Source organism: Heloderma suspectum, chromosome 6 (genome assembly GCF_057233095.1).
Source record: "Heloderma suspectum isolate Gila_16-S chromosome 6, 16-S_ref, whole genome shotgun sequence".
In the NCBI taxonomy this organism is placed as follows: Eukaryota; Metazoa; Chordata; class Lepidosauria; order Squamata; family Helodermatidae; genus Heloderma; species Heloderma suspectum.
In genome coordinates, this window is record NC_139463.1 from 57,310,374 (window position 1) to 57,331,637 (window position 21,264).

At 45.7% G+C, this 21,264-nt stretch overlaps 1 protein-coding gene across 1 annotated transcript in view; it reads left to right on the forward strand.

Moving 5' to 3' along the window:
• The first annotated feature begins 10,665 nt into the window (after window positions 1–10,665).
• Window positions 10,666–21,264, forward strand: part of GRB7 (growth factor receptor bound protein 7) — an 81,410-nt gene continuing 70,811 nt past the window's right edge. Inside the window, exon 1 of the mRNA XM_084804517.1 lies at window positions 10,666–10,747. The gene's annotated coding sequence lies outside the window, so the exon portion shown is untranslated. The remainder of the gene's footprint in view (window positions 10,748–21,264) is intronic.

The window sequence follows — 21,264 nt, forward strand, 5'->3', positions numbered from 1 at the left end:
CGGCAAGAAGAGGAGTGAGATCAGTGATAATGGAAGACTCGGATACAGGGAGAAGGAGGGGGAACGGGTGAGGGAGAAGGAAGCACATGAAAAAGGGAGTCGTGGTCCTGTATTTAAAATGGAAGCAGAAAGCCCTGTTTTAAATGCAGGATTTTAGGCTGGTGTAGAGATGCCCTAAAAATCTCACCTGGGAGCACCCTGACTAAAAGAAGAACAGGTGGAAGGAGCTATTTAACCCTTCCCTTCCTATCCTTCCTAAAATCCTCTCCAAGCTACCTTTTCTCCCACAGTGGGGAAAGGTATAGGGTCTCCTTTCTCACACAACTTGATCTTGAGCTGGAAAAGGACAGGAATACGAAGAGTTAAACAACCTCTCCCCACCTGCTGCTTTTCTCCAGACACTTTGGTTTAAAAACAGCAGCACAGAGGAGAGAAAGCAGAACTCCACTTAACGTAAAGATTGTGATGGGTAATGGGTTACAGGAAGGGGTGGTGGTGGTGGTGGTGGTGGTGGTGGAATGTAGGTAGAGCACAAGCTGTATCTAAACAGTTATGGGAAACATTCAGTTTGAATGCCACATCCAGCAGCAAAGATCTAGGTAATGCAGCGTGAGGGCCTTACACATTTTTGAATCTAAAGCAAAAGATGAAACAGATGGGGAGCTTGTAGGCAGAAAAATGGCACTGCCTTTGGGAGAGGATGCCTGAAGCACCTGCTTGTCATTTCATGGTAGGACCAACCCTGTGTAGATGTGAGACCCTTTTATAATCCTAAACAGTAGCAGCACCTAGCTTGTGTAACTCCCTTCCCCTAGAAATCTGTATGGCCACCACAGTATAAGCTTTCCAACATTTTGTAAAGATGGTTCCTTTTTGTCAGGCCTACAGTTTTGAATTATTTTTGCTTCCCTGGTTTATTGTAATTTTACAATTTAATGTTGGTTTTCTGCTCTCTGGTAGTTATTTTTTATCTGTATGTTTCATTTTTCATTTTTATTATGTTTTTACTTTGTAAGCAGCTTTGAAAGCCTTCTGGAGGAAAAGCAGCCTAAAAATATGGCAGTAAATGTTTGCCCACAAGAAAGTTCCACTGAGTTCAGAAGGATTTACTTCCTCATAAACATCTATGCAATTGCAGCCTTAGTTCTCATGTTTTTCAGTGCATGGATGCATAAAAGCAGATGTGTTGTAACTCATGCTGATGCCAATATGAATATGTTCAGTCCAGCTGGCTGAAGCTGCTAGGTGCAGCTTTTCTATTGGCAGAAGTGAGGGCATAAAGTTTCATAAGGTCAGGGAAGCATTTTGCAATTCCAAAGCCAATCTTTTGTTTTGTCCCACAGCAAGTCCTCTCATCCCCTCTCCCTTTGCCTTTTTTCTTTTAAAAATGTTTGCTGCCGCTAAGAAGAATACATTCCATTTCTCCTTTTCCCAAATCTTAAGTTCGTTTGACTTGGAGCACAATCCTATGCATGCTTACAACTGGGAGACTTTTTTCTGTGTAAACATGCATGGGATTGTGCCTGGAGTTAGCTAAGCCTGGGCTGACTTAATCAAGGCTGTGTTGTGCTCAGGTTTTGGGAGGCAAATGTGTGTCCTTGACTCAAGGATAGCCACCTTCTCTGTGGTTACCTGACCCCCACCTAAAAGCTGAGAGTGAAATGCAGCTGCTTTTTTTGTAGGAACTAGCATGAAAAAAGTGCCTCCCTACATCAAGCTGGCCAGTTCCCCTTGTTAAAAGTTTCTCCGCCAAGGCCTGGTCTGGGTGAGAGAAGGGAGAGATTTGTTAACCCTTCCCTTGCCACAGCAAATGTGGTTTGCTGGAGCATATCTCCCATGTAGTTAAGTGACCTCAGGTGGCCTTCTAGGTTTGACCAGTGGAGCCCTGAGTATCTCTTTACAAAGAGCTGGATGTCTCTTGAACAGCCTGTTGGTAAGGAAGCCTCCCCCCCGCACTGCTCTTGGTCTGTTGTCTGTGGCTGTCCTGACTTGGCCCTGCCTGCCTCCTTCCATCTCTAGAGGGACAGAAATAGCTTGGCACCATGTGGCTTTTGAGTCACTCAGCATCTCCAAACCACTTCTGCTCCATAAGGAGATCCAGACAGATTCTACCTGTGTGCAACGCAGCACCCACCGCTACCTTCTACTTGATGTTCCTTCAGGTCAAGTTTGTGCCACAAGGACTGGAGGGGTGGGGGGAGTGTGTGTGTGTGTGTGTGTGTGTGGAGACGGGATTGGTAGAGAGTGAGCCTGGCCGGACGGATCCTCTGTAGTTGTCACCATTTCAAACATCCAGTCCTGTCATCTTAGCCGAGCGTGAAGCATATGGGACTTCAGCAGACTGGGGAAGGGGGGGCATGGAAAGAGCATTCTATGCAGCTACGGGCTGAGTCACTTTGGCGTAAGGTGGAAAACAGTGGTGGAGCTGTTGTTCCACCCAATGGGGATGCTCAGTTAAAGAAGCTGACCTGGAGGCTCTTGCTTCTGGACTGCGGCATGCAAGAGCCCCGGGGCTTGCACTGGAGGAGAGCTGTGGGGGTGGTCTTCTGCTGCACGTGCCTATGGAAGCGTGCCCCCCGGGGCAAGATACCTGCCTGCCCCGAGCAAAAGAGAAGCCGCAGCAGCGGTGCTCCCTGCTACAAGGTAACTACTAATCTCTGGGGACTGGTGGCTAATGTCTAAATGTGAAGAACCAGGTGTGGAAGCTATGCCCTCTCATCTGGAAGCCCAGCCTCCTGATCTGGGATTTGCGGGGAGGTGCTGTTTGTGATTACTTAGGGATGAGGCAAATGCATTCGGATCTCTTTTCCAGGATGGGACCTTCCCTTCTCCTCAGATAATGATTAACTTTTACATTGAGAAATCCTAGATTCAAGATGGTTCTCTATGTGGTGGACCGTAGTTATTCAGAGATGAGGAAAGGTACTTTGCGTTTGCTCAGTGGCGCTCTGTATTCCTGGCCCGAGTGTTTTAAATGGAAGTTAATCTAACTCAGATTAAGATTTACTGAAATCATGGAATGTCAACAAGTGTAGCGGTAATGACTTCTTTGGAGCAGAGATTTCTCCCTGTTTTGCTTACAAATCACCTTTTGGTAGATGTGAGAGCACAAAGCTGTGCTTTTGAGTCTAATGTCTGCATGGAAGGCTGTGTTGGTATAACTCCAAGAGCATGAGTAGTAGCATATGCACATTTTTGCCTACAAGGGGAGAGGTCATGACTCAGTGGCAGAAAACGTGCTTTTTCTCGTGCAGAAGGTCCAAGATGTTATCATTGGTTTCTACCATTAAAAGAATCTTGGTTGGAGAGCCACTGGCAGTCGGAATGGGCTATAGTGGGCTAAGGGGACTAGAGGTCTGACAGAGTATAAGGTAGCTTAATACAGCCATATGTATGTGCACCTGCGTGTGTGTGTGTAGAAGTATACAAGCAACACGCACATGTGTGCGTAAGTATTTCATACAGATACCCATAGTGATTTTGATGAGGGACGTGGGAGCAACTGCATGTCTGTGTGCTAATGAATGTGTGCGCACCTATGTCATATGTATGCACTCAGAACAGTGTCTGAGCTTGCAGGTTTATTCACATACTGGCACACGTGAAAACATGCTTTCCCTTTCGAATCTATTGCTAGGTACAGATGCTAGTTTGTAAGAGAGCTGAAAGTGGTTTGAAAGGAGGTTTGCTCCCTATGGTGAGTACACACAGACATTTCTCGTGTTCTGCTTTCGGTTTGGTCAAGCAGATTTTTGAAGCAGTACAGAAGCATACAGACCCTGTGTCCCAGAGGCAAAAGTGGGATCAGTGTACACAGCGACAAGCAGCAGTCCTTCCAAACCAGCTTAAATTGTCTGAAAAACTGTTGCTAAAGTTATTTGTGCCACACACTAGTATCTCTTCCTCCAAAGTATGTGCTCGGTCTATGACAACATCCATTTTCCTGCATTTACTTGAAAGATTTATTATGGCTCCAAGATTCATGTTTAGAGATGGGGCAAGGTGCATGCTTCACATGTTGCATTTCCATTTGTTTTGCTTCTGTCAAAGTCACAGCAACCTTGCCAGAAAAATGATTGCCAGGCCTAGGCCAGGACAGTGAGGCGCGTATACACAAATATTTAATTGAGGAAATGTTGATCTTGGGGACATACAGCACAATGCTTGCTAAAGATCAGGCCTCCACTGTATCTTTTTGAAGCTTGCTAGTATGGCAGCTGCACTGCTGCCAGGAGAGCTAAGCTTGTTGCCTTTTTCATTTCTGGCACAGCTTCAAGAGCTTTAAAAGTTACCTGGAAGACAAGCATCATGTCAAGCTTTCCCAGCATGCAAGGTGAAAAGCTTCATGTCTTTAATATTAATTTCTGCCTGATTAGGAGCACTGCCAGAAAAAAGTAGCAACTTTAGGGAAAGAGATGGGGGAGGCAGCACCACAGGACCATGGAGGTTCCTAAATAGGAAAGATTGGTTTTGGAGAATGAAAATCATAAAAGGCTCAATGAATTTTGATTAAAATTTTCCTCTGGGCAGGAGGATCTGAAATTCTTTCCATCAAAGGAAATAATTTTAGTCATAATATTTGGGTTAAAAAAATATTGTCACTTTTAGGGAAGCCAACTGCAACCCTGCAGAAAGCAGGCCTGGCCTCACTCACGTGCACACTGGTTATGTTCAGACTACACTATTATGACGATGCTCTCTCTATAGGGCTGCCTTTATAGTCAGTCCAGAAATTTCAGCTGGTGGAAAATTAAGCTGTGGGGCCCAGGTGGTTTGATCACATCCAGTGATGTAGGTGTACTGGAAAATTTTGAATGGGAAAATTCATTTTCTGGACAATTTGCACCAGAAAATGTTCAGTTCGCATCAAAATATGTTCTGATGTCCTAGAGCAAGGGTGGGCAGCATGACAACTCCCATCATCCCTTGTCACTGCTAGAGCTGATGGGAGCTGTAGGCCAAAACATCTGGAGGGCCACAATTTGTCCACCCCTGCCTTGGAGAGATCTAATTTAGCATATTTAATTTACTTGTGTTTAGTAAACATCAAAGCTAAAAAAAAAGTACACCATGTTAATTGTTTGTCCCAATACACCACAAGTGTGTTTGTATTGAAATATTTGAGGGGGGAAATTAAAGCACACTTAATGTGATTTAGGGCACAATCCTATCAGGATAGGTGGCTGTCTCCAAACTCAGAGGTGACCACCTATCCAATGTAGGGCAGGAGAAGCGCAGAGGGGATCGTCCTCTCCGCACTTCAGCCGCCCCGCATTTGCGGCTAGACAGCTGATTTCGGCTGTCTAGCTGCAGAAAGTCAGAGCAGGGGGCGCGGCGGACACCGGACAACGCATAGGAAGTGTCAGAAAGGCACTTCTGCCTTCCCCACCCCAGTATGCCCCCAGGAAGGCCCTGTTTTCGCCGCTCTGCACTCCTCTTACGAGCGTGGGGCCATTCTGCGCTGCCTACGAGGCAGCGCAAGAGGGGTTAGAGGTCGGTTCTCAGGGAACCAACCTCGGAGTGTGGATTTTCAAGGTCAGTTCCCGGGAACTGACCTATCCTATGGCCGTCTAGCCGCTGACTATCAGCCATAGGATTGCGCCCTTAAATGTTATATCGTGTAGAAATTTGTATCGGAATACTTGTAAAAACACAATAGCATGTACTTCCCTTACAGTGTTTACATTTAAGGAAACAAAAGGTATTGAAAACTGTTGACACACTAATCAATTTTAGCAACCCAAAGAAATGTGCGTGATATGCTGACAATCACTCGTGTATTTCAACAGAGATCAACTCTCTTCCACTAAGGTTGTTGGGGCACCTTCAGTTTTGCTGACACTACTTATTAGTTCCATTTCACTCTGAGATGTATATGTAGTGGTTAGAGGGCTACACAGACGCTTTTTACCCTGCAACTTTACAGAGGCTTCTGCTTCCGCATTCTTTGTAAGATTAAGATCGGCCCTTTCCACACACTTCCGCCTTTTTTTTTTTTTCCTGGGGAGCTCCTTTACCTGCAAGTTCTATATATTTCATCATACAGCCACTAAATGGCGCTGTGGTATAGCTGCTGTTCTAGCGCAACTTCCTCTTTTCATGAAGAAATTTGTTATATTTATATAGCTCATTATCCCTGATCTTTTAAAAAAAGGGGGGATAAAGTTCTAAAAGCATGGGAGAGGCCCTGGAGCTTGACAGTGTCATGTAAAGGACTTGCAAACTTTGTGAGTAACTAGTCTTGATCGCAGGATAAAAGCCTCATGTAGAGAAGCTCAGAGTGTTGAACTGGGACTCGGGAGATCCAGGTTCAAGTTCCCACTTGGCCATGAATCTGACTGGGTGACTTTGGGCCAGTCACTGACTCTTAGCCTAACATACTTCGTAGGGTTGTTGTGAGGATAAAATGGATAGGGGGAGGACCATGTAAGTCTTGAGTTCCTTAAAAGAGGGAAAAAGGCAGGATATAAATGTAATAATAAATAAGTAACAAATAATAAAATAAATATATGTATGTATGTGTAGATATGCTAGGGATAATCACTTAAAAAACATTAATTACAGCTTCGAAAATGCCAAGCTTGCCTAATATTGTATTTGTAATTGCCATATGTTCATTTTTTCTAATGAACTTATGAAACAGAAAAAAATGTGGAAAAATAGAGCGCTGGAAAAATTTCCAGAAAATTTTCTGACCCACATCACTGATCATATCACACCTCTTTGGGATCAGTTGCATTGGTTACCCATTCATTTCCAGGCTCAGTTTAAGGTGCTGGTAGTACTAACTTTTAAAGCCCTGAACAGTATGGGACCTGTTATGTGATGGACAACCTATGCCTGTATGAACTTGCCAAGGACCCAAGATGAGCCTTGGAAGCCTTGCTCATAAGTTAAATCAAGTTGGTGAGTACCAGGTACAGGGGGGCCTTTTCAGTGGTGGCTGCACACGCGTGGAATTCCCTCTCCCGAGAATTCCCTTTAAGAGATCCCTAAATCCTTTTTTTATTCTGCCAAGCCTTTTACTGATTTTATTGTGGGCCCCCTATATATTATTGTAAGATTGGACAGGAGAAGGTTAATGGGCCTTAATTAGGGACTGTTTTAAGTTGGTCAAACTGCTGGTCTGGCACATCCTTTGTTAGTAAAGCAATATGTTGCCATGGGAACTAAGTCATTAACAATTGCTTCTTGGTACAGGACCATTGTGGGAATGTTCCGAGAATTCAGAATGGGAGACTTTTGTTCAGTTCACATTTTGATAAGAACTCACCAAGTTTGTACAAGGTGCAATCCTATGCATATTTAGGGAAATCCTGGGAGTTGGAGGACTTTTTTCTGTCTAAACATGCATAGGATTGTACCCCTAGTTATCCTTCAGCATTCACACTTTTCAGAATTTTGCAATGTAGTTCTACAAACAAAAGTATACAAAATGTGTATGTTAGGGGAAAGATCATGAAAAAATGTGTATAGTAGAGGAATATGCATATAAAATGCATATATTTGTGGTGGGGAATGCACAAAACAGCATTATGTTAAGGAACACTGCTTGAAAAAATGCATATATTAGGCAAATATGTAGAAAAATGTGCATATTAGGAAAAATGGTTACAAAAAACACATAGACTGTTCATGCAGATTTTTTTACAGTCGCAAACTGATATAGAAATGGGATGGAATAAATTTAAGATGGGAAAAATGAGAAACTTAAAGTGATAAATTCATCCTGTTCTGAAAAGAGAAAGCCAAATAGAGAAGGGGGAAGACCTTCCACCATCCCGCTAAGGATGAGGCAATCCTTTGTTTTCTTTCAGGGTGCTGGCTGACTCCCCGGAGACCTGATGTGGGAGCAGTGGTCTTTGAGTATCTGCAGAATCCTTACCCATGTTCAACTTGTATATTTTTAAATAAATGCCAAAATTACAAAACATCAATAAGCCTCTAGTGACCTCCTTCCAAAGGGAAGAAAACATGGGTGAGCTTTGTGCCCCTGGAAGATCTCAGCTCATGATGAAACAGGGTGGACATAATATTTTTAAATCAGATATTGGTTTTATTATGTGGGTTCAACTATTGTGTTTCAGACATTTGTATTGCGTGTCATGCTGTGAGAGCTTGCCTTAAATGGCAGGGTAGAAGTGTATTACATGAACAAAACCCTACATTGTTCTGTGCAGCTCAGAAAGTGTATCCTTGGGCTCTGGCAGGCTTCAGAGAAGAAAGAAAGGGTGCTCCTTGGTGTTTTTGCCAAAGCCTTGGATTACTGCTGATTTAAAACTCTCAACAGACCCCATCACTTCAGTTCCAGAATGACACAGCGGTTCAACACTCCACCGAGGTCTTTGCAACTGTCCTGGCCTTGTAACTGTCACCAGGTTTATGTGTCTGCTGTAATACTACCGGATTCCTCCACTCTACTTCCTTCTTTTGCGGGAAGGGCTCTCAAACATGCAAGAGTTCACTCTTGGGAAGCCACTTTCTGCACCCGATACCACATTCTACGCAAAATCACAATCCCGGTCACTCATGCCATTGGTAAACCTCTCCCCCACTTTTAACATTTTGGGTGTACTGCATGTTCTCGTGGCCTTCGCTTCTGCTACTTGGAGAGCATTCCTGGAAGAAGCACCTTGTTCCTGGAAATCTCATGTAACCTTCAGCCCCTCCACAATACTGTACAACAGCCAAAGCAAAGCTGTGAATTAATAGCTAGAAAAGGATTTATTTATTTCTGGAGAGCGAGTGGTAGAGGGGTAAAGGGGTGCTGTATACCTTTCTTTGGTTCCCCCTTCTCAAAAGCCACAGGAAGCAGATTTTATGGGAGTAGTTTTCCTTCTCCCGGATCAGAGCTGGGAAGAAGGCTACAGCAGAGAGCACAGGTAGGAATCTAGTTCCAAAGCAACTTCAGCCCAGATGCCCGGAACAATCAGGCCCGAACGCACAAAGCCAACCCAGTACCGGCTACAGATACATCAGTGCCTGAAAAGAAACATTCCAAAATGATCCCCTCCCCTACCCCTAGGGTGGCCTGTGCCTCTGGAAACTGGTGGCCAATACAGGGCAACTTTACTGTATTAGGGTGCCCATTTTTGACACTGGAGTACTGAATGGTGAGGCTGTTGTCTCAGCAGTGAGCTAGATGGGGCCAATTCTCTGAATCAGTTTCACGTGTTTAGCTTATTTTTGCTGTGATGATGCTTTATTATGTCTTTAGTAAACGCCTGTCAGACTTTGCTGAGTATTGGCAGTATTCCACCACTGCCAGTTTAGCCGGCGTGTGGGTGTGTTTCTGTTGAGGGAAAGAAGACTAACTGTGCCACTCCCATTGCAGAAATGTTAGGCAATGGAGCCACAAGGAGACCATGTAGGACTTTTGTCCCCTAGTCATGCCTGGGGTGTGAGCACCAGAAGTTCACCGTGACCACAGCACAGAAGTTTCACACGGCCCATATACATGCAGCAAGTTAATGGTCCACGAAAGATGGGACTCAGGTGTTCTGCAGGGAGAGCTCCAGCCCTTTCCCCACCCATGACCCATGGAGTGGTGGCGGGAGGTAACATGTACGACTCGGTTGATTCTCACAGTCACGCCCACACGAGGTGGCTGCAGGAGAAGGCTTGCCTGTGACCCAGCCTGTGCTGAGGTCAGCATGTGAACCCACCGCAACATAACTTTTTGCCTCCAAGCCGCCTGCAGTGTGTGTTATGCCACCTGGAAGCATGGGTGCACAACCGGCTTGCTGCGGGGTGTGAACCACCGTGAGCAGGCTTTTTCCCATAGCCGCTCTGATAATAATTCCCAGGTCTCACCCCATGGTATGGTAAGGAAACATCTAAGCCTGGGATTAAAATCAGATTCTGACATTTCGTCTCAGTGAGCTCCAGTTCCAGTTCAGCCCTGGAAACATGCTTGCCAGAGGAGGCCTTGCTGGGAGGCCTTTTGAAATGGCTGCTTGAAGGGTGGATTGTTTGTGCCTTTGAGGGTAGCGGAGTGGGCAAGGGAAGATCAGACCTAGAGAGCACAAGCCACCGCTGATTCATGAGGGTGGGGTGCTATTTAGATTGTCTGCCTCAGGCAGCAAAACCTCTTGGGTGGGCCTTGTGTCCTGTTTATATTTGCCTATTGCCCCATACTGTAAGGGTGGGGTGAGGAGAAGGAGAGTCCTTTATTCCAGAATATGACATTGGAGACCAGAATGTGTTTCCCTTAAATGAGAAGGTCTTCAAAGCTCTCTAGTCCATCCTTCAAGCGTGTTAGTTTCCTCAATGGCTAACATAGTTGTAAGCACGTTCTGTGATCATGCAAGAAAATCTCTTGAGTTTTTGTATAGTCTTGCACTTGATGGGGGACATTATGGTCTGGATTGATCGCCTTTGGTAGTCTGTGGTTGCTCCAAGCCTGGATGAGGTGAAACATCCCCGCCATCCCCCAGTATGAATGAGGGCAAAAGACAGAAACCATCTGAGTACGAGGCTGGCTGGAAGAAATGGCGAAGCGGTTTTGGCTGGCAACAAGCAGCCTTGGTTGGAAGGACTGCTTGGGTGAACAGCTGCTTTGGGACTTCTGCACTCTTGCAGAAGTGTGAAACTTGCGGTGGGATGTTGATCTGGCAGCCCCGTGAGTATGCTCACTGTACCTTCTTCTCCCTTCTTCAGGAGGATGTGGAGTCAGCTGCATCAGGACTCCCACTTCTGGACTGGATCCACAAGGGATCATGCTCTGATGTCCAGAGGCCAGTGAAAGGTAGGAGACCCCTCGTTCTTTCTTCCAGTCCCAAAGCCAAGGGCCAAGTGATCTTTTTTTCAACTGAAATTGGCTTGCATAAGTAATACCTCTCAGAATCTGTACATAACTGAGGACTTCATCTGTAAAGACAAAAGCGGTGGTGGGAGTATTATTACATTGTTGAAGAAAGCTTGGTTCTTCATGGTATCTGTGCATCACACATAACGCCTTCATATGGTGCCTTCATATGGCCCTCAGTTCGGGAAATTTCTAAAGCTGAGGTATTTTGGCGGGAACCCTTCCCTACCATCCAGCAGATTCCTGCCTAAACCCTCAGTTCTTCATCGACCACCATTGTGGCAGCACTCGATTGAAGGGACTTCTTGGTCTTTTTCACTGCACTGAGGGAATTTCTCCATTTTTTCCCTCACTTTCTCTTCCTGTGTTTTTTCATTTCAGGTTTTTCATTTTGAGTTATTTTTCTTTATTTATGGATTTCGGCGGTCGTTTGATCACGTTGTGCCTTAGGGTGTATGGCGGTGAAGACCCCCTTCAGAAAGTGCGTCCACTGTGGAAGTCAGCGTCCCCCCACAGATGGACACTCTTTGTCTTTCCCATTGGTTTCAGCAGGAAGGCCATCATCCCAAAGGCGGCAATAAGAATATACCAGGGTTCTCTGGCACAGCCCACACAGCTATGTAGCACCCACTGTTGTGTGTGGAACCTAGTGGGATATACAGACACAAAAGGCGTGTGGAAAGCTGGTTGCAATTCCACATGTAGCTTGCAGCAAAGCAATGACTGGCTACTAAAATCCTGCCATTTGGAAGCACCCTCAATTTCCCACCACAGTTCTCAGGGGTGGATTTGTTGCCTGCATTGTTCACTGTCAGCACAAACAGCGGCGAATGGGCTGGATCCAGACTTAACACCGAATTCACTGTACTGATGGAAGTGGACTTCCCCGCCCCCTCCTTCCTATGGCAGCCCCTCCACCCCTCTGAAAATGCTACACAGCCTACTGAATGGGGTGAGCTGTGGGGGGAGGGGGACCCCCCAGAATCAGGCAGAGGGACCTTTTGCAACTGGAGCCCTTCCTCTTGCAGAGGGCAAATCCTGGATCCAACCCTTTGTATGCTCTACCAAAGATAGAAAAGATATGCTCTATTCGATATAGAAATATGGTTACTCTGGGACCACTATGCTATCGTGTGTCATGTGATAGGAGATTTTGTATAGCTTGACTGACATTCTGTGCTTGCTTGGGCAGAAACCGAAAGAAACAGTCCACTGGCTTGCATTTGGGCCACAAGGGAACATTTTGCAGCTGGTGCTGCAGCAACTGCAAGGGATGGCAAGGTTGCTGTGTCAGCAGCATGCGAGTGCTCAGGCGTGAGAAGGGGCAGTGCTGATGACTGAGCGGTCTGTGTGTGTGCCTGGGCTCCAGGCAATGTCAGAAAAGGATTACGTTGGCTGAGAGTAAGCCTAAACCACTAGGAAGGACCGTCGCTTGGGCCAGAGTGTCACGTCATGTCCCCTGGCTCTCAGGCTCTACATTACCCTGAGGAGGACTCGGATACAAATAGTCACAGGTCGGCCTATTTCGGGGGACCCCTCAGCCATCTATACCTTCCTGGTCTGAGGACATGGCTCTCCCATCATCTGATGCTGAGGATGATTCCCCGTAGCTTCTCCGGTTCCTTGGCCACGCAAGAGCACGTGACTGCGGACACAGACTCCGACTCTTTAAGAACTACAGTCAGCATCCAGTGGGGCTGAAGCCACTGAAATACCAGGCTCTGCCAGCCTTCTTGAGGCCTCCGTTGACTGCAGTCCTTTGCTGGGACAACAGCTCGTAGGAGCATAGGAAGCTGCCCCATCCGTCAGACCATCAGTCCCTCTAGCCCAGTATTGTCGACACTAGCTAGGAGCAGCTCTCCAGGGTTTCAGGCAGGGTTTTTTCCAGCCCTACCTGGAGATGCCAGGGATTCTGCCTGGAACCTTCTTCATGCAAAGCATGTGCTCCACCACTGAGCCATACCCCCTCCCAGTGCCTTATGGGGGAATACACCAGCCAGCTCGTGCTGTAGTCTCCTATCCAAGGTTTGCTGTGACCCCTTCCTTGCCTGACATGACCCAGATTAGACAGTGAACTCCTGGGCCTCCTAATCAGTGTACAGGTTGGATTTAGCAGAAAGAATATATAGGCAACTACCCCAGTTCCCTGTTGTTTTAGGGCTGGGGGGAGGCATCAGGGTTGCCACTTTAACACAGTGATCGTGTGGTACAAGAGGGGCTGAAGTGTGTCTAGAAAAATCGCGCCGCTAAGTTGGATGCATCCACCCGCTGGAGTGAGAAGCTGTCACGCAACACGGGTCTCGCTCTTTTGCTGGTCAGCAGATAGCCAGGGGCCTTGTCCCAAGGGAGGCAATACCAATGTGGCAGGATTCTCTGGCACAGCCCACACTGGAAGCAAACTGACACTGCGGCAGAGGAATCCCTGAAGCAGCCCCGTTGCCCGGAACGTGCTGTCCCTTCTCTGAGCCTTGACTGACTGGGCAAAGGAGAGGGCAAGGATGCTGGGAGGTAATAGCAACGGGGTGGTCCTGACAGTCCGCGAAGGAGGCCCGCCCGTTGTTCTGTGAGCTGATGGAGAATTTATATCTGTACCTTTTTGAGTGTAAGAGTGAAGTGTGCCTCCCCATTAATCCAGGGGAAAAAGCTGAGTTCCAGATGTCTAAAATCTGGGGAAATGGCTTTAATCAGGTGGCTCTCAAAATATGAAGGAGGCTTCCCAAGGGGGAGACAGCTGGTCCCCAAGGGGTAGTGAAAGCCTCTCACTGTCCCCTCCCAGCATGTTTCTTCAGAATCTGGTGTCTGTGTGCTTTAGACTGACTGGTGAGCAAGCCCGTAGTCTGGCAGGCTCCTTGGATAGCACCTCACTCCCTCCAGGTATTTGCCTTTTGGTTTGTTTGTGGGGGGTTTTAGTGAAAACTCAGCAAGGGGAGCATGATCGAAGTCAGGGCCTCACAGCTGCTTTTTCTTTGAAATATAAGCACCCATTTTAATCACATGTTTTAAAACGCATGAATAACATAATGTGTAGTTTGGCCCTTACGGTGTGGCCTTAATGTGGTATTTTATTTATTTATTTATTTATTTATTTATTTATTTATTTCTATACCGCCCAATAGCCGAAGCTCTCTGGGCGGTTCACAAAAACTAAAACCAAACAACACACAATAAAACAATTTAAAATATATAGAACATTAAAACCACAATATAACAATACAACCACAATAAAACCTAGCAGCAGTACAGGAGTTTAAAATACAGATTTAAAACAGCAAAGATAAAAATTTAGAATGCTAAAATGCCTGGGAAAATAAAAAGGTCTTCACCTGGCGCCAAAAGGAGTACAATGTAGGCGCCAGGCGAACCTCACTAGGGAGCTCATTCCAGAGCCGGGGTGCCACAACAGAAAAAGCCCTCCTCCTAGTAGCCACCCGCCTCACTTCCTTTGGCAGGGGCTCACGGAGAAGGGCCGCTGATGATGATCTTAAGGTCCGGGCAGGCACATATGGGAGGAGGCGATCCTTCAAGTAACCTGGCCCCAAGCCGTTAAGGGCTTTGAATGTTAACACCAGCACTTTGAATCGGGCCCGGAAATGGACTGGCAGCCAGTGCAGCTGGAAAAGTACTGGCGTAATATGAGCTCGCAGGCCAGTCCCTGTTAACAATCTTGCTGCCCTATTTTGGACCAGCTGAAGTTTCCGGACCGTTTTCAAAGGCAGCCCCACGTATAACGCATTGCAGTAATCCAGACGAGAAGTTATCAGAGCATGGATAACTGTAGCTAGGCTATCTCTGTCCAGATAAGGGCGTAGTTGGTATACCAGCCTAAGCTGATAAACAGTGCTCCGTGCCACTGAGTTCACCTGTGCCTCAAGTGACAGTTCTGGATCCAAGAGCACCCCCAAACTACAAACCTGATCCTTTAGGGGGAGTGCAACCCCCTCCAGAACAGGTTGAATATCACCTAGCCGGGCAGATGAACCACCCACTAACAGTACCTCCGTCTTGTCTGGATTGAGTTTCAGTTTATTAGCCCTCATCCAGTCCATTACCGTGCCCAGGCACTGGTTCAGAACAGCCACTGCCTCACCTGGTTTTGATGAGAAAGAGAGGTAGAGCTGGGTGTCATCTGCATATTGATGGCACCTCAGCCCACACCTCCGGATAACCTCCCCCAGCGGTTTCATGTAGATGTTAAACAGCATGGGGGATAAAATAGAGCCCTGTGGAACCCCATGGCACAATTGCCATGGCACAGAGCAATAATCCCCCAGCACCACCTTCTGGAATCGGCCATCCAAGTAGGAGCGGAACCACTGTAGTGCAGTGCCTCCAACTCCCAACCCAGACAACCTACACTCTCTCTGCGTATCTACACTCTCTCTGCGTGTTGGGGAGAGTATTGGAAACTTGTATGCGAATTGGGTGATAGAGATGTAATTCCAATGGTTGTCACTAGAGGGGGCTGGTTGACACACGATATTTGCTTATGGGGCAACTTTATGGTCTAGATTTAAATAAATAATATGTAATATTGATCACGACATATGTCTACTGAATTGTGAAAACTATGGAATGGCAAATTTCTAGAGAAAATGGATGCAATATAGGAAAACTCTAATTGGAATGAATAGGATTAATTCATTTAATGCAGCAGTTAGCAGCACAACTTCTTGGGAGTAAACTTCCACAATTCAAGTGGGACTTATTTCTGAGCAAATGGGCACAGGATTGGTCCACGCATCCCATTCATTCCAGCAGGATTTAGTCACAAGATTTGACTTAACACCTGTGCTATTGCAGAATTTGGATTCTTTGGGGACTGCCATTTGGTTCGGGACGGCAAATCCTGTTATTACTTCTTCAAAAATCTCTGAGAGGTTCTAGGCAGTATAGGAGATTGTAGTCAAGCAGACCATTTAGAAGACTCAACTTGCCAGGCCAAGGTCAGCAAATCCACATGATGGGTCCAATGTGCCATGGGAGACTTTGGACTTGTGTCTGTCAGATCCACAAGCTGTGTAGCAAACCTCTTTGGAGTTTGTGATGTTCTGTTGTTCAAAGAGGAAATCCTTCTGGGTGCCCACAGACCTATATATTATTTTGTTAGATATATTTGATTAATCTGAAATGAATGAACTGTATGGTGGAAACCCAGTTTGAAACAAATTTCACATACCCTTGAAAATCATCATCATTATTAATTATTATCATTATTATGAAGTAGTCAGTTGCTATCAGTTAATGTAGTACTTATCAATGGACCTGTTGTTGCGTCACTGCCATTATACTTTTTATCAGCCTTGAAGCTGAACCTGCAAGAGAAAGAAAGACTAAAGGTAGACATAGATCTCCATAAATGAGTGCAGGGGAGTTACTAGAGCAACCAAATCTGCAAAGAAAAGACTGGCATATAAGAACGTCAAGAGAGAAGTAAATTCAAGTCTAAATATAAAAGGTTTGTACTGAGAGCTACTTACCAATGGTCTTTTGTTAAGTGATGATGATTGTCATTGCTTGCCATGCCAACAGAAGACAATGGCAATGATGAAAACAATACAAAGTGGCCCTTGTCATGTTTAGGATGCCCTGCACAATGTCCACAATTGTTTCCATTTACTTCACATTGGAGGCCAAATTAAATACTATTCAGTTTCATCTGCCCCATCAAGTGCTATTCACCAAGTGGCTCCTTCTCTTGTATGCAGCTGCACTCCTGCACCTTCTTGCATCCCTTTTGATCCCATGCAGTCAGGATCGCAAGCCAAGCATACAATTAAGGCTACATACATACTTACCTGGGTGTAAGGCCCGTTGTACTCAGAGAGGCTGACTTCTAAACATGCATGGGATCGGGTTCTGTGGGCCAATAGTCTCAAAGGCTATACAGGAAAGACAAGCAGGAAAGCGGGGAAATGGGCAGTCCCGAGGAGATTTCCTCTAAGGTAATGTCAGTAATAAAACCAGCATAGAGCCTCCACACTCACATGGGTCTTGCTGGAAAGACATTTGGGGATAAATAGAAGAACATAACTAATACGGTTATCACTCAGACACTGAGACAACTAATTTTCGTATGCACATCGGAACCCCTAATTAATTGTAAAACATCACTGATCACTTGTATGCAGTTCACCCGGTGATTGATTATTGTTGATTCTTCAAATGTTTATCATGAATGAATATGTAATTGTATCAAATTTGTTTTAAAAAAACCCCAGTAAAAACCTTTGGAAAAGAAACTGTGCAATTTGTTTTAAGTAGTACTACTAAGACCTACCCCTTCATGGATCACTGCCTTGTTGTGACGAAGGGGCTTGCGTAACTCAGTGAAGCCATAAGCTATGCCGTGCAGGGCCACCCAAGACGGACAGGTCATGGTGGAGAGTTCTGACAAAATGTGGTCCACTGGAGAAGGAAATGGCAACCCACTCCAGTATTCTTGCCAAGAAAACCCCATGGAACGTATCACAAGGCTAAAAGATATGACGCTGGAAGATGAGCCCCTCAGGTCGGAAGGTGTCCAATATGCTACTGGGGAAGAGCAGAGGGTATTTCCAAGTAGCGCCAGAAAGGGTGAAGCGGCTGGGCCAAAGCCGAAAGGACACTCAGCTGCGGATGTGTCTGGTGGTGAAAAGAAAATCCGATGCTGTAAAGACCAATATTGTTTAGGAACCTGGAATGTCAGATCAATGAATCAAGGTAAGCTGGAGGTGGTCAAACATGAGATGACAAGATTGAACATCGACATCTTGGGAATCAGCGAACTAAAATGGACAGGCATGGGTGGATTTAATTCATATCTACTATTGTGGGCAAGAATCCCTTAGAAGAAATGGAGTAGCACTCATAGTCAACAAAAGGGTGGGAAAAGCAGTACTGGGGTACAATCTTAAAAATGATAGAATGATCTCAGTACGAATCCAAGGCAAACCATTCAACATCACAGTAATTCAAGTCTATGCCCCAACCACTGATGCCGAAGAAGCTGAGGTTGATCGGTTCTATGAAGACCTACAACACCTTCTAGAACTAACACCAAAAAAAGATGTCCTCTTCATCATAGGGGATTGGAATGCTAAAGTAGGAAGTCAAGAAATCACCGGGATAACAGGCAGGCATGGCCTTGGTGTACAAAATGAAGCAGGACAAAAGTTAATAGAGTTTTGCCAAGAGAACACGCTGATCATAGCAAACACTCTTTTCCAATAAACAGCACAAGAGACGACTCTACACATGGACATCACCAGATGGTCAATATCGAAATCAGATTGATTATGTCCTTTGCAGCCAAAGATGGAGAAGCTCCATACAGTCAGTAAAAACAAGACCTGGAGCTGACTGTGGCTCAGATCATGAGCTGCTTCTTGCAAAATTTCGGCTTAAATTGAAGAACGTAGGGAAAACCACTAAACCATTCAGGTATGACCTAAATCATATCCCTTATGAATATACAGTGGAGGTGAGGAATAGATTTCAGGGATTAGACCTGATAGACAGAGTGCCTGAGGAACTATGGACGGAGGTCCGTAACATTGTTCAGGAGGCAGCAACGAAATCCATCCCAAAGAAAAAGAAATGCAAGAAAGCCAAGTGGCTGTCTGATGAGGCTTTACAAGTAGCTGAGGAAAGAAGGGAAGCGAAAAGCAAGGGAGAAAGGGGAAGATATATCCAACTGAATGCAGAGTTCCAGAGAATAGCAAGGAGAGACAAGAAGGCCTTCTTAAATAAACAATGCAAAGAAATCGAGGAAAACAACAGAATGGGAAAGACTAGAGATCTCTTCAAGAAAATCGGAGATCTCAAGGGAACGTTTTGTGCAAAGACGGGCATGATAAAGGACAAAGAAGGCAGGGACCTAACAGAAGCAGATGAGATTAAGAAGAGGTGGAAAGAATACACAGAAGAACTATACAGGAAAGATCTTAATGTCCCTGATAGCCATGATAGTGCGGTCACTGAACTTGAGCCGGACATCCTCGAGAGTGAAGTCAAGTGGGCCTTAGGAAGCATTAGTAACAACAAAGCTAGCGGAGATGACAGTATTCCAGCTGAGCTATTTAAAATCCTAAAAGATGATGCTGTTAAAGTGCTGCATTCAATATGCCAACAAATTTGGAACACTCAACAATGGCTGCAAGACTGGAAAAGGTCAGTTTACATTCCAATTCCAAAGAAGGGCAACGCCAAAGAGTGTTCAAACTACCGCACAATTGCGCTCATTTCACATGCCAGCAAGGTGATGCTCAAAATCCTATAAGCTAGGCTTCAGCAGTATGCGAACCGAGAACTACCAGAAGTACAAGCTGGGTTTCGAAGAGGCAAAGGAACTAGAGATCAAATCGCCAACATTCGCTGCATCATGGAGAAAGCAAGAGAATTCCAGAAAAATGTCTATTTCTGCTTCATTGACTATGCTAAAGCCTTTGATTGTGTGGATCACAACAAACTGTGGCAAATTCTTAAAGTGATGGGAGTACCAGACCACCTTACCTGTCTCCTGAGAAACCTGTACGAGGGTCAAGAAGCAACAGTAAGAACCAGACATGGAACAACTGAGTGGTTCAAAATTGGGAAAGGAGTATGACAAGGCTGCATATTGTCACCCTGCTTATTTAACTAATATGCAGAGTACATCATGAGAAATGCCGGGTTGGATGAATCAGAGGTCGGAATTAAGATTGCTGGGAGAATTATCAACAACCTCCGATATGCAGACGATACCACCCTAATGGCAGAAAGCGAAGAGGATCTCAAGAGCCTCTTGTTGAGGGTGAAAGAGGAGAGTGCAAAAGCTGGTTTGAAACTCAACATTAAGAAAACTAAGTTCATGGCATCTGGCCCTATCACTTCCTGGCATATAGAAGGGGAAGAAATGGAAGCAGTGACAGATTTTACTTTCTTGGGCTCCAAGATCACCGCAGACGGTGACTGTAGCCATGACATTAAAAGACGCTTGCTCCTTGGGAGGAAAGCTATGGCAAACCTAGACAGCATAGTAGGAAGCAGAGACATCACCTTGCCGACAAAGGTCCGTCTAATCAAAGCTATGGTTTTCCCAGTAGTAACGTATGGCTGTGAGAGCTGGACTATAAGGAAGGCTGAGCGCCGAAGAATCGATGCTTTCGAACTGTGGTGCTGGAGAAGACTCTTACGAGTCCCCTGGACTGCAAGGAGGTCAAATCAGTCAATCCTAAAGGAAATCAACCCTGAGTGCTCATTGGAAGGACAGATACTGAAGCTGAAGCTCAACTATTTTGGCCGCCTAATGCGAAGAGAAAACTCTCTGGAAAAGACCCTGATGCTGGGAAAGACTGAAGGCAAAAGGAGAAGGGGACGGCAGAGGATGAGATGGCTAGATAGCATCACCGATGCAATGAATATGAACTTGAGCACGCTCCGGGAGAGAGCGCAGGACAGGAAGGGCTGGCGTGCTATGGTCCATGGGGTCACGAAGAGTCGGACACGACTGAACGACTGAACAACAACAACTAAGACCTAGGAGGACATGTAGCTTTGTGAGGGTAGGAAGGTAGGTGAGCTTGTTCACTTCCGTTATGACAGAAGACTGGAAAATCGTCTGGCCTTATCTAGATATGCAAGATGCTTTTGTGGCCTTGTATGGTCACAAACTGAGAAAAAAATAAAGCTTTGGGAAGAGCAGGGAGACACATAAAGGCCAGCAGCCATGCCCACTGATTTCAGTAGGGCAGACTCCCAAAGCTTGCATAGGATTGTAGTCTAGGATCCATGCATAGGATCCTTGCATAGGATTGTAGCTCAAAGGATAAGAAAATGGATGTTAAAAGGCCTTGGACAGGTAAAAAGACATTCCAAAGATAATGCGTGCGCGCCAATTCAAATTAAATGAATAGAATCTGACAAAAATTAAAGCTCTGACTTCTACCATTTTTAGCCTATCCACAGGTGTGATAAAGTCTAAATTAAAAAAGGCAACGGTTTCCCAAAGTACACAGCCTACAATACCCCAAACGTGGCCATCTCTCTCTTCCAGGACACACCCACCCACACTCAGAAAGAGAAAGGGAAAACACACACACACAAACACACAGAAAAACAGACATGTTCCACTCTTCCCCCTCAGTCCCCTGCTGCCCCATTTGCTGCCCTTCTCCCTTTGCTGGCCCCATCTGCCCATCCCCGTGGGATTACTTTCACCCATTCCTAGTCCCCCATACATGACCCCATCTGTCCCGTTTTCTCCCCACCCCATCACTCTGTGTTACCTACTTTTCCTTCTTCAAGCTCCCAACATATATCAGTGGCTCAGGTGAGGGCCAGGGAAGTCACCAGGGGGCCATCTACACAACAACGTAAGGAAAAGTGCATCAGGTTATTCTCCACATTTTCAGGAAATCGGCTTTGGTCCGTCAGGGAGACACAAAGCCAGACAAGCAGAGTATACTGTACCTAAACCCCCACTTTTCATGGGTCACACA